Genomic DNA, 12,555 nt, shown 5'->3' on the forward strand with positions numbered 1-12,555 from the left:
AACTGTTCCATAGGACCTGCAAAACAGAGGTCCACCAGGCTTTTGGTTGAAGGCCAGTGACAGGAGGCCTCCCTGCATTCTGGACCCATCCCTGCCTGGTAATTTTACTGTTCCATATGTTCCCCAGCTCATGGTTGTCTCCTCCCTTAATTGCTGCTATTACGTAATGTTCAATGCTCCTAGGTTATGATTGATGTTGACTTTAGGGCTACTGTTACGATTTGTTCTCACTGTTAAACATAGTTTCAATGTATGCTCTTGTTCCTACAGTTTCCGTGTACACCACCCTGAGATGTCATAGTAAGGGGCAGTATATAAACTGAATGAACGAACGAACGAACAAATGAATGAATAAGGTGGATTTTTGGATAATTGATAGAGGAGCTGCCCTGCATTCGTTTATTATTTATCATGATTCATTTACCATTCATTCATTTAATAAAAGCTCCATCTATCATTTTTATGTACACAAATACAAAATGGGACTCAAACATAACAAAAATGTTTATCCTTGTAGGGTGGAGGGCCTTGGGGGCATCACATGGCATTTTCAAATATAACTATAAACATATACATTGGAAACTAGCTTACACTGATTTTAGTGATATTAAATGCCTGAAAAGGAAAAACTGGAATTCATAATAATCTATCAGGAATCTGAGAACTACATAGGTGTGTCTTGTACCATTTTAGGAGCAGCAATAAACAAAACAGAATCCATTCACATCTCCCATCCTTACATTGTAGATATAGACCATAAAGGACCAAGTTATGTACCTGTGGAGCAGCTCAGTTCTATACAACAGTGCCTCCTCTCTGTCCCTTCCCTTGCTACAGTACAATCATTTGGTGCCTTTTAGGTCCAAGATGACATGAGGAAGGGTCCCAAGTTGCTGAGACCCTGGAGAGACTGCAGATCAGAAGAGTGCACATTCCGCGGCGATTTTGGACCAAGCCATGTAAAAAGCAACACAATATGGGCACAAATATTCAGCTAATTATGGTTTTGTTTGTTTTATTTGCATATTTATGTTCAACCTTATTTTGATTGGCATGTTTATTTTATTATTTTTTGATTTTTTATGTTTCTTGGGACTCTTAATTTGTTGGGGAAAAGGCAGGCTGACAAATAGTTTAAATAAATATTCAAAGACACTATCCAGAGAAACTTCCAGCGACAAAGTCATGTTGTGGCATTGTGTGCAATGCACTTACCTTTCCTTGATATTTGACTGTGGTCACCTGGAAAATGCTGAGCTACTTGATGTTTGGTGTTACAACCCGAAGATGCATGTGCATTTGTATTTTTTACAATAACACTACTGTTTCACCGATTCTCTTTTCTGATCACAACTGTTCAGATTACCTTAGGGTCATTCTGAAATCTCCTGAATGCCAGGCACAGACGTCAGAATGGCCTCTTAATCCTCAGCCTGTGGAAGCCCCACATAGCATTTAAAATCTCACCATACATTTTCTTTTTCAAATGAGATTGCTAAAAATGTAAATTTCTATAAAACAAACAAACAAACAAACAAAAGCTCCTTTGTTCCAAGCATCACCAAAATTCTTCAATTTTCGTTTTGAAGAGTGGTCTCTCAATTTTGTTTTTCAATTAATCAGTTCAACAAGCAAACAAATTCAAACCAGTCATCAGTTTAAATGTTTGCTGTGTGGTTTATTACTCTAATCTTTAGATTAAATACTATTTTCTTTTCCTTTCAGTGGAATTGGGTAGATGGTATGTTTCCAATAACGAAAGCAAGATGTCGTGAGGCCAACTGTGCTGCAAAGCTGTAGACTTCATCTACAGCTATAGTCGTAATTCTTAGAGCAATCGTTACAATACTTCCAGATGTCACTACATGCATTATGCTTTCCAAGTACAAGTCAAAGTCTGCATGTATCCCAAAACCACATGGAAGGGGAACATTAGATCTGTGGGTGGACAGTGTCTGTGTAGTTTCCTTTGGCTTCTCGAATCCCTTGTAACAACTGCAAACAGGTGTGAAGTATTAGCTGAAAGCTAAAAGCAGCACATTGCCTGTGGCAAGCCGTCAGTGTTTGCAAACCCAGATCCAGAGTTTAAAGATCTCTGCTACAGGATGATTCATTCAGTTAAATGGGGCCTCCGTTGGCAGGATTCTTTGAGCCAATTTGAGTGACCCAACTTAATGTAGTATATGGACTTGAACAAGAGAAAATTGGGTGGAAATTCTGATTAGTCCAAATGATCTCGCGGTAACCTTGGGTTTAGCTTACTGTGGAGAAGTGTTGTGAGAGTTACCAGGAGAGCTCTTATATGCATGTCTCATATGTGATGAATCATTTTTATACAATCCAATGGAGGGAATTTAGACTTCCCCCTAGTCAAATAAATGAAACTAAGAAAACAGGGATATTAAATATTTGCATCATTCAGAATGAATTAATAAATTCTCTTGAAATTTTTGAAACTTTCTATTGAAATACACTAAAATTAAATCATAGGTTGAAGGAGCATTCATTATCAAGCCTATGAAGACGTAAATTCCATCTTACTCCAAAAGTATTTATTTCTAGGAAAGTTTCAGGTGGGTATTTTCATCTGCAATACAAGAGCATGATTCAAGTCCAGTAGTATCTTAAAGGCCAATAATATTCCCAGAATCAAAGCTTTCAAGAGTCAAAGCTTCCTACCTATTTCTGTCTAACGAAGGGGTAGAAGAGCTCGTTGGTCTTGAGAGCCAGCTTGGTGTAGTGGTTAAGAGCAGTGGCATGTAATCTGGCAAGCCAGGTTTGATTCCCCACTCCTCCACATGCAGCCAGCTGGGTGACCTTGGGCTAGTCTAGTACTGATTTAGCCATGTAGCACTTGTAGCATGTGCTATGGGCCCTGTTGATAAGGGGCTGCCCCCCTGCCTTTCTGGCAAAGCCTCTGAACTGAATGACAGACAGCTTGTCAGAGAGTGCATGAGCAAAGAGCTTTCACAGGGGCTAGGACACTCCTCCTCCTCTCCTCCCAGACTTACCTTCTGCTGGCTCTTCCTTCTCCTAAGTGCCTGAAAGGACAGTAAGGAGGAGGAGGATGGGGCAAGGAAGACCTGCAATCTGCAATCAGTGGAGGAGTGCCCTCTCCCTTTTGGGGGCACTGTGGACCAATCAGGTAATGTGTATGTCATCCGAATACTATTTTGACTGAAGATGTTCTTTGATCTGTATTATTTGGGACATTTGATGCATTCTGTTCTAGGCCCACCAATAAAGAACTGAATGATTTCTGAAGTCTAATCCAGATCTCTGAGGCTTTAAATTCAGTGTAGTTGATCCTGAGTAACTTGCTGAATAACTGATTGAGAGAATTTGCTTTGATCAACATAGGTTTTGTAAAATGAGGAAAATTCTGGGAAGTTTAGAATCATAGAATCATAGAGTTGGAAGGGGCCATACAGGCCATCTAGTCCAACCCCCTGCTCAACGCAGGATTAGCCCTAAGCACCCTAAAGCATCCAAGAAAAGTGTGTATCCAACCTTTGCTTGAAGACTGCCAGTGAGGGGGAGCTCACCACCTCCTTAGGCAGCCTATTCCACTGCTGAACTACTCTGACTGTGAAAAACTTTTTCCTGATATCTAGCCTATATCGTTGAAGTTTAAACCCATTACTGCGTGTCCTCTCCTCTGCAGCCAGCAGAAACAGCATCCTGCCCTCCTCCAAGTGACAACCTTTCAAATACTTAAAGAGGGCTATCATGTCCCCTCTCAACCTCCTTTTCTCCAGGCTATAGCATTTCTTTAAAATGAATCTGTAATGAAGTGAGCAAATGCTAAGGGAAAAAATTTCCAGAAAATTGACAGAATGTCCATATTAGCTTCTTACAGCAGAAAATGTGTACCTGGCCTTGACCCCTGGCCCCTGCCTCATGGAATGAGCTCCCTGTCTGGACCTGGGAAGAGTCAGGGTAACCTGCCCCAGCTGAAACACCAAGCAGCAGCCCAGTGTGGCGCCACCAGTGCAGAGTAGGCCTGAGAGGGAATTCTCTTAGATCTTTCCCTCCCAGATGACCTAGCATGCAGAGTTACAATATCCAGTAATAACAACCCTGTGAGGTAGGTTAGGCTGAAAGTGTGTGACTGGCTCAAGGTCACCCAGTGAGCTTCCATGGCTGAGTGCGAGTTTACATCTGGTCCTCCCAGATTGTAGTTTGACATTCTGTTCACTATACCACACTGGTTTCTATTAATTGGCTGCTGTTGGCCTGGACAAAACATGTAAACTGCATGGTAGGAGAAGAAGACTTGGTTTTTTTATACCCAAGTGATTCTCAGAGTGGCTTACAATCACCTGCCCTTTCATTCTTATGAACATAGAATCATAAAATCATGGAATTGGAAATGATCTCCTGGGTCATCTAGTCCAACTCCCTGCAGAATGCAGGAAATGGCCATAAGAGCCAAGCACCTACACAATCCCTTCTGTCTACCCACATAAAAGAAGTCATGCTGGATCAGGCCAATAGCCCATCCGGTCCACCACTCTCTCATAGTGGTCCAAACCCAGATGCCATCAGGAGGGCCAGAACTCCAGAAGCCCTCCCACTGCAACCCTCAAGCACCTGCAACCTTCAAGCCATATAATTTCTTTGTTCCTTTCTCTTTTCTGCATATCTATTTTTCTTTGAAAATAAAATGTATAGAATGGTTTCATTCTGAAGAAAAACTTTGTAAAGAAAGAGGAGAAATACAGAGTTCTAGCTAACTCCCTCACTGTTGTTCTGCATTTATTCTGCCTGTTCTGGAGGCAAGCAAATCTCCAAAATAGTCTACCAGGACTTAATAGGAGAATATTTGAAAAATATCAGGAAGTTCCTAATCTAACTATGCTAAATGCACATCTCATCTGATGACCCCTGTAGGATATTCTTTGTGTATTTTTGAATAATACATACTAAAGTTCTATATATTTCAACACATTTCACTTTTCATTTCCAACAATTTCTCTTCTATATTCTTTTGTAATATATCAAACATTTCTTGAAACAAATCCACTGTAACCAGTTTTGGCTGGTTCATTGAAGACATTCTAGCCTCCCTATTTTTGTTGTTGTTGTTGTTGTTTTGAATAAGCCATCAGGATTTATAATTCCAATATTTGTGCTATATAAAATTCACAAGAAATCACAATTCAGTATAGAGTCTCACTTATTTCAATTCAGTTTCATGGACCAGCAGTTCAGCCTGTTACTAAGCAATTCCCATGGCAACAGAGCTTCTATTGTTGAGAGAACTGTCCTAAATAGAAGTTTAAAAAAATGAAAACAGGAAACTTTTCCAGCAGTCCCATTAGTCTTTGTTATCCAGCAGTTATTGCCCAGTGGCACATTTGAAAATCAAAATATTTTAAAACGTATCTTTTAGAAAATAGAAGTCCAAAAAATTCCACCAACTTCAAAGCACAACAAAATATTCTTGTTAAGAAATAAGATTTCTCAATCGTTTTTCCTCCTTTGAGCTTCTATATGCTTTCCACAAGTTAAACCATAGCTAGTGTTAAACTTAACAAATCAGAAAGTTGGCAGGATAGCTAGGTTTTTCTTTCCCAAGGGTGGTCAATCTCTCCCTGCAGACCTAAGAGGTTTTAGATCAAAATTATTGCCAGAACTATTTTATGGTCTACCCGTGTGAACATTACCTCTGATATGGAGAGGGTACAATCAGTTTTCTTACGAAAACTTGGTCTATTAAAATATGTCTATTACTCTATGGCCTGCTTGGAGATAGCCGTCACACCACTTTCCTCTCAAGCACGGCTTCATTTTTTAAAATTCTGGCTGTGACTAAATTTTAGAGCTCCAGCATGGAGTTGAATTTATTTTATGTTAAATGGGTTTTTGTTTTCTCTCCCTGGTCCGAGGTGAATATTAACAAGCTGAAAACCATTGACCTTCCTCTGGAACATCTGTGAAATCATGAAGAGAGACAAGTTTACAGCATCATCAGGCAACAAATTTTAGACATAGGCTATCAAACCTTAGTAGCTGGAGCATGCAAAACATGTTTTCCCATTTTTGAAAATATTTACCCATCGACTTGGAGGAATTGGGAATACTTTTCCTCATTAAGATTGCCCAAAGTGAAACAAAGTTTTTTGTTGGCATTTTTAAATCTACTACCAAATGCTATAACCAAAATATCTAAAAGTTCCTTTTGATTAGAGGCTTTGTTCCTATATAATAAAACAACCAGAATCTGTGGAAGATATTCTGCTACATTGTGAGCAACATAACCACCACAGAGAGCATATCATAAAGCCTTTAATGAGGGAAGTAGATATCCATGATTCTATGGCATTGATTCAACAACTACTGTGTGATTAAAATCCCCAGATCCCCCAGAAACCATCACCAGATTTCTCTACCTGACTTTTTAAAAACATGTCAATAATCTATTGCAAATTTAATTTTTCGTTAGGATGATTTTATCACATATTTTATTACATATCACTATATATCTCTATTTGGTTGATGCTCATAAACATTGATATATAAGTTAAACCATAAATCTGGGGTTTTATGTCTGGGGTTTTAATGGGCTTTTAACGGGGTTTTATTCAGACTGATGTAACCCGTCATGAGCCACTAGGAATGGAGGGCAATAAATCAAAGTGTAATAATAATAACTATAACTACAGCAATAGCAATAGCAACAACAACAACAATAATAATATAAAGTAAGGTTATACTCAGTTATAATTCCAAGAAAATGGGTTTGCACCTTAGGAATTTTGTTTTATCTTTGATAAAATCTTCATCCATCAATTAAATGTATTACTCAGCAGTCACTGAGAGATATACCTAAACAGGCTTTAAATGTAAAATACCATCACGACCCTCCCCCATCTCTGACTAAGGCAGCAGAAATTTTTTAACACCTAGTCAGAAAGAGCAGCAATTAGGGCAATGTGTGATCTAGGAGATAATTCATCCAGGAAAGACCCCTTGGCCATTAATCTAATCCACATTACTTTACTGCCAAAGTGAGAATTGCCAGACAGCCATTGAGATTACACCAGAAAGTATTCTTTGTTTTTGATTTGGTATGTGCAATTCAATTTGATCCAGCCCAAAAGTACCCAAATCAGCCTTTATTTGGGCACAAACTGGACAAATCTGGTATGAATAGCCATTTCCCAATAAATTTAAAGGGCTAAATCAACATTGCTCAAATTGCCAAATTACAATTCAGCACAATTCGGCAATTTGAGCAAGTGGCCATTTAAACTTTGAAGGGAAAGGGGGGGGGAAGAATCCCTCCTTTTGGGTTTCTTAGGTTCAGGTGAGGTAGGGGTTTGAGGCAGAGGTACAAAATTTGCAGTTCAGCAAAAGTCTGTCCTCAGAATAACCCCCAAATTGCAAAAAGATTGGACCAGGGGGTCCAATTCCAGAGGAACACAAAGAAGATGCCCTATCCAACCTCCATTATTTCACATGGTGAGAACAGACCAGAGAATCCACCTCCACCTTTCTTGTTGGGAAATTCAGCAGAAGCTTTATGTAAAATGTAAACTGTGGAAAGGGAGTTTGTTATTCAATCTCTCACTTCCGATTTACTGAAAAACACACTTCAGAACTCCAGAGGCATACAGCTAAAGTAAGCTGTTTATTTTCAATCTGGTTATCTTTCTCATATTTCTCTGTCCCTCTTAATAAAACAGTAAGGAGGGTTGGGGTGATCAAAACTCCTGGATTGGCGCCGTGGTCCCGGACTGAAAAGGTGTGAAGCGCCTTCTAATTTGGCCCTCACAAGGACAAACCAAAGTTCCAGCCAGTCTGGTGGTCCCGAAGCCAACGCTCTGACAGGACCAAAGTTATAACAGGGCCTGCCCACCCAGCCCAGCCAGCCCAGCCAGAGGCAATCTGGAGACATCGCTGCCAGTCTGCCCCTGACCACTGCAGGGAGAGGAGGTCAGTAGGGCTGCCAAGCGGGATGAGAACGGAGGCTTGGACAAGCTGCATCAGCCCTTTTCACCCCAAGGCTGTCCTAACTGTCATGTCCAACTGTAACTTTGCCTCAGAACTCTAAAAGAGATGGCTCCCTCTCCCTCCCTTCAGGCCTGCTGTGAAGGAGCCTTTAACAGCCCCTGACTGAGGGGAGGAAGGTATTTTCAAAAGCAATACAGGAAAGAGCCTGAGGGCATTCCTTTTGAGGGTGGGGAACATTCCCGTTCTGCCAAAAGGTTGGCTGACAGGATGGCCATAGAAAAGCCCTTTCTCACTTAAAATACTGCTCTGGCCGGGGATTAGACACAGCCAAGCCATGTGTATTTCTTCTTTGCAACTCTCTGCAGATTTGAGGCCACTGCACAGCGTTATTCTGCAGATGAAACTGGATGCTGTTGCAGAGGTTCTTTGGTCTCCTGTTTCATCTGCACAACAACCCTGTGCATTAGGCCTCAAGTCTTTCAATTCAACAACAACCTATGTGGGAAGCCTTAAATGTTTCTTCTCTACCACAACCCTGTACAAAGTATCCCTTTCTGCCTGGGGGACTGATCTATATACTCTGCAGGTGAGTTGTAATTCCAGGAGTTCTCCAGGCCCCACCTGGAGGTTGGCTACCCCTGGGTTAGAAATATTCCTGGAGGTTTGGAGGTGGGACTTCAAAATGGTACAGTGTCTCAGAGTCCAGCCTTCAAAGGAGCCATTTTTGCCTGTAGTTGGGAGGGAGTGGTGCAGGAGTGTACCTCCTGGCCTATGGGCTATGGGCTATGGCCTGCCCTTACCAGCAACTGTTTGTATTTTGTGATGCAGACAGACAGACCAGCATCAGTCCTGTGAGTCTGGAAAGTGCAGGAAGATCTAAATAAAGAATATTTACAGCCTGAAACTATAAATAGTGAACAAGTAAATGGCTGGAGAGACATGGGTACTGCAGTTACTTTTTTAAACCTTGGCATGGCAAATTAAAAAAATAGTATAAAAAAACCTTACTAAGGTCAAGACTGCTGTGCACAGAGAGTCTTCCTCTTAGGGTTGCCAGCTTCCATGTGAGGCTCTCTACCCCACCTCCATCATGGGGAGTCTGCTATGGGGAGAGGAAGGGAAGACGACTGGAAAATGCTTTGAGACACCTGAGGTGTTTTTAAACCCCTTTGAAACTCCTTTGGGTAGTAAACAACAGGGTACAAAAATCCATTTTTCTTCTAAGGAGCAACCATGAAAGAAGCATGTGGGCAAATAACATTTTATCAACAGTGAAAAAATGGAGAAGAAGGAACAAGATGGACATCTGTGTCCTGTGACTACCCCATGTGTATTAGGGCAGAGGAGCATTTCGGTGTCTGTGGCCTAATTCACACAAGAAGGGAAATGACACAGAACTGGGAAGAATTGGTTGTCATGTATTCTTCCCCTAAGAAGAGTCTCCAGTCTGATTTTCCCTTCACATTACTGAAGACATGGCTCTGGAAAGCTCATCTGTAACCACTATGCCACAATTCCCAAAGGTCAGTCCTCTCCCACACTCAACGAACATTCCACACCACAGGTTTTTGACACCCATATCTCCACACCCATCCCCTCATTTGCCACCATGCCACCACAACCTCCCACACAACACACATGTTCAACCCTATGCCCTTACACACTGAACAACTCCTCCCCTTCCTCTTCCCACTGCCAAGCTCTAGCGCCCATTGTATTACTGGATACAACAAGCTTTATCCCTAGTTTACTATATTTCACTAACAGTCATTACTTCTGAAGATATGTATGCTTCTAAATACCCTCTCCTAGCTTAAACCACATTTAAACTGAAAAAGAAAGAGCAGTTTTTCTTTCTTCCTCTGCCATTATTGCCACCATTCTCTTTTTCTTTTATCTTAAAAATAATTGGTTGTTGGCAGTGTTACAAACCATTTAAAATTAAACAATTGGACAAATAATCTTGAATACAACATGATTATCTGAGACAAAACATCTTTTTAATTGGCTTTTGGACAACTTCAGCTTTTAAATACCATGCATTCATTTATCATACAGAACTCTTTATTACTGAGATAAAGACTTGGTTTCAACACATTTTAAAATTTTAAGTATTACAATATTTTTATATCTATATCTAAGTCTCTATAAGATGGTGAACCAATATCCAGCTCACCGTGCTTGATCGCCTTCTCCTAAAGAAATACTTGTCTCAGTATTTTGGATTATAATTTTGCCCTATTTTGGATTACAATATAACATGTTTTGATGGTCCTGTTAATTCTTCAGAACTGATTTTTCATTTTTAAAATTGGAATGATAAAGATTTAATGGACTCAGTCAGCAGTACTGTGAACCAAATTTCATGAGTGATTAAACTGAATCACTCTGCAATCTGTTGGACTTTGTGTGAAATCCAGAGTTGGTTGTATTAATTTTCTAAGACTTGATTTGTAATTCATAAATGTTAAAACTTAAAAACTTTATTGATTATCAGTCTGCCAACTTTTAGGTCAGATTCTTAGGTCTGTTTGCTGCTCTTCTTTATATTTCTTCATTGCCTATGTTTCTTTATATTTGATAAAATTGTTGTCTCTCTTGGACTGTGTGAAAGTTATATGGATTATTTATATAAAGAGGGCTCACAGCAGCTGACAACCTTGAGTGACTCTGTTAGGATATCAATTCTTCATGTAGTCTAGGTTTCTTATGGTATTGATCTCAGTTTAGCTGACAATCACAAACACTGAGAATGAGTTAAGATAGGCATTCAACTGGAGAAGCAAAGTACCTTGTCTTTATGAGAAAAATACCCTCCTATTTAAGGTAACAATGCTTAACATAATTTATAACAATATTAAAAATCATTATATATCTTGAAAATCCAGGAATGGAACATCATAACCATCTGAAAGTTATTGGAACTTAATAAACTGAGATGTTTTGGATCTTTAAGAGGTTGGGAAACAGATGCCTGGAAGGCCTAGTGGATATAATCCATAATATCCTGCATTTCTATTTTTTACGTGTGAAATATTATATGAATACTGGGTCTTATTTCATAGTTTACTCCTGCACTTGTTCATGTTTCGTTGCATTGCATTCACCCTCTAAATACTAAGAAATTGTGATGAAATCAGTTGAACAAGCTGCAGGATTTGGATGAAGAATCATTTTCCTAGGTATAACCTCTAAAATATGCTTTTAAAAAAGCCCAGGGGCTATTTCCTTCTGATTGTGGTGGTACCACTTTTGTTCTAGCCATCCTTCTGTTTGTCTGCCAAAAACTGCCACTAGCTGGAAAGAATGGCATACTTAAGATAATTTTTTCTTCTAATTTAATTTGCCCCAGTCCATTTAACAACTCCATTATTTGTATATTAACAATGAAGTGCTTAAAAAGTAGTTAATGAAAACTGAAAAGATGCCTTGGAAAAACAACATGGCAGTTTTTGGAAGGCATCAACATTCTTTTTGAAAGCAATGAAAGCCTTTCTTTTCTTTTCATAAAATTGCATTAGCTTCCAATGTGGAAGAAAAGCACAAGAATTCAGAAATATGTGTGGACCTGATTCAAAATTTGCCACAGCCAATAGCCAATCTTTCTGCTGCCTTCACTTAAACCTTTGGACTAGAACATTACAAAATTATAGACACTTTGTCTAGACAGGTTAGTTGAGGTTGATACTTTGTCTCTGCTTGCGTTTGCCACTTAGAGACCGGCCAATACTCAAATTACTATCAATGCTGCTGAAGTTCATATTCCTGAGGCTCAGAATATGAACACATCAGTCCATAATAATCCCATGAAATAAAAAGGCCAGAATACAAGTGAATTTTTCAGTGGCTCAGATTATAATCTGAGCCAAGAGAAATTCCTACTTCTTCCTTCTTTCATTTCCTTCCTCTCTGTCCTTCCTTCTCTCCTCTCTCATATGTAAATGCTACCACTTCCAGCAGACTGAGAAGATTCTGTCATTTTCCTTTGTGTTCCCCAGCATGCAGACACTGAGTTTGCTGGGAATCCTGTTAAATGTAGTCCCCCTTGCATTTTAGATGATAGCAATTCAGGAATGAATTCATAGAATCATAGAATTACAGAGTTGGAAGGGGCTATATAGGCCATCTAGTCCAACCCCCTGCTCAACGCAAAGAATCCTAAAGCATCCAAGAAAAGTCTGTATACAACCTTTGCTTGAAGACTGCCAGTGAGGGGGAGTTTACCACCTCCTTAGGCAGCCTATTCCACTGCTGAATTACTCTGACTGTGAAAATTTTCCCCCCTGATATCTAGCCTATATCATTGTACTTGTAGTTTAAACCCATTACTGCCTGTCCTTTCCTCTGCAACCAATGGGAACAGCATCCTGCCCTCCTCCAAGTGCCAACCTTTCAAATACTTAAAGAGGGCAATCATGTCCCCTCTCAACCTCCTTTTCTCCAGGCTGAACATTCCCAAGTCCCTCAACCTATCTTCATAGGGCTTGGTCCCTTGGCCCCAGATCATCCTAGTTGCTCTCCTCTATACCCTTTCAATTTTATCTACATCCTTCTTGAAATGAGGCCTCCAGAACTGCACACAGTACTCCAGGTGTG

Source organism: Paroedura picta, chromosome 3 (assembly GCF_049243985.1).
Source record: "Paroedura picta isolate Pp20150507F chromosome 3, Ppicta_v3.0, whole genome shotgun sequence".
Taxonomy (NCBI): Eukaryota; Metazoa; Chordata; class Lepidosauria; order Squamata; family Gekkonidae; genus Paroedura; species Paroedura picta.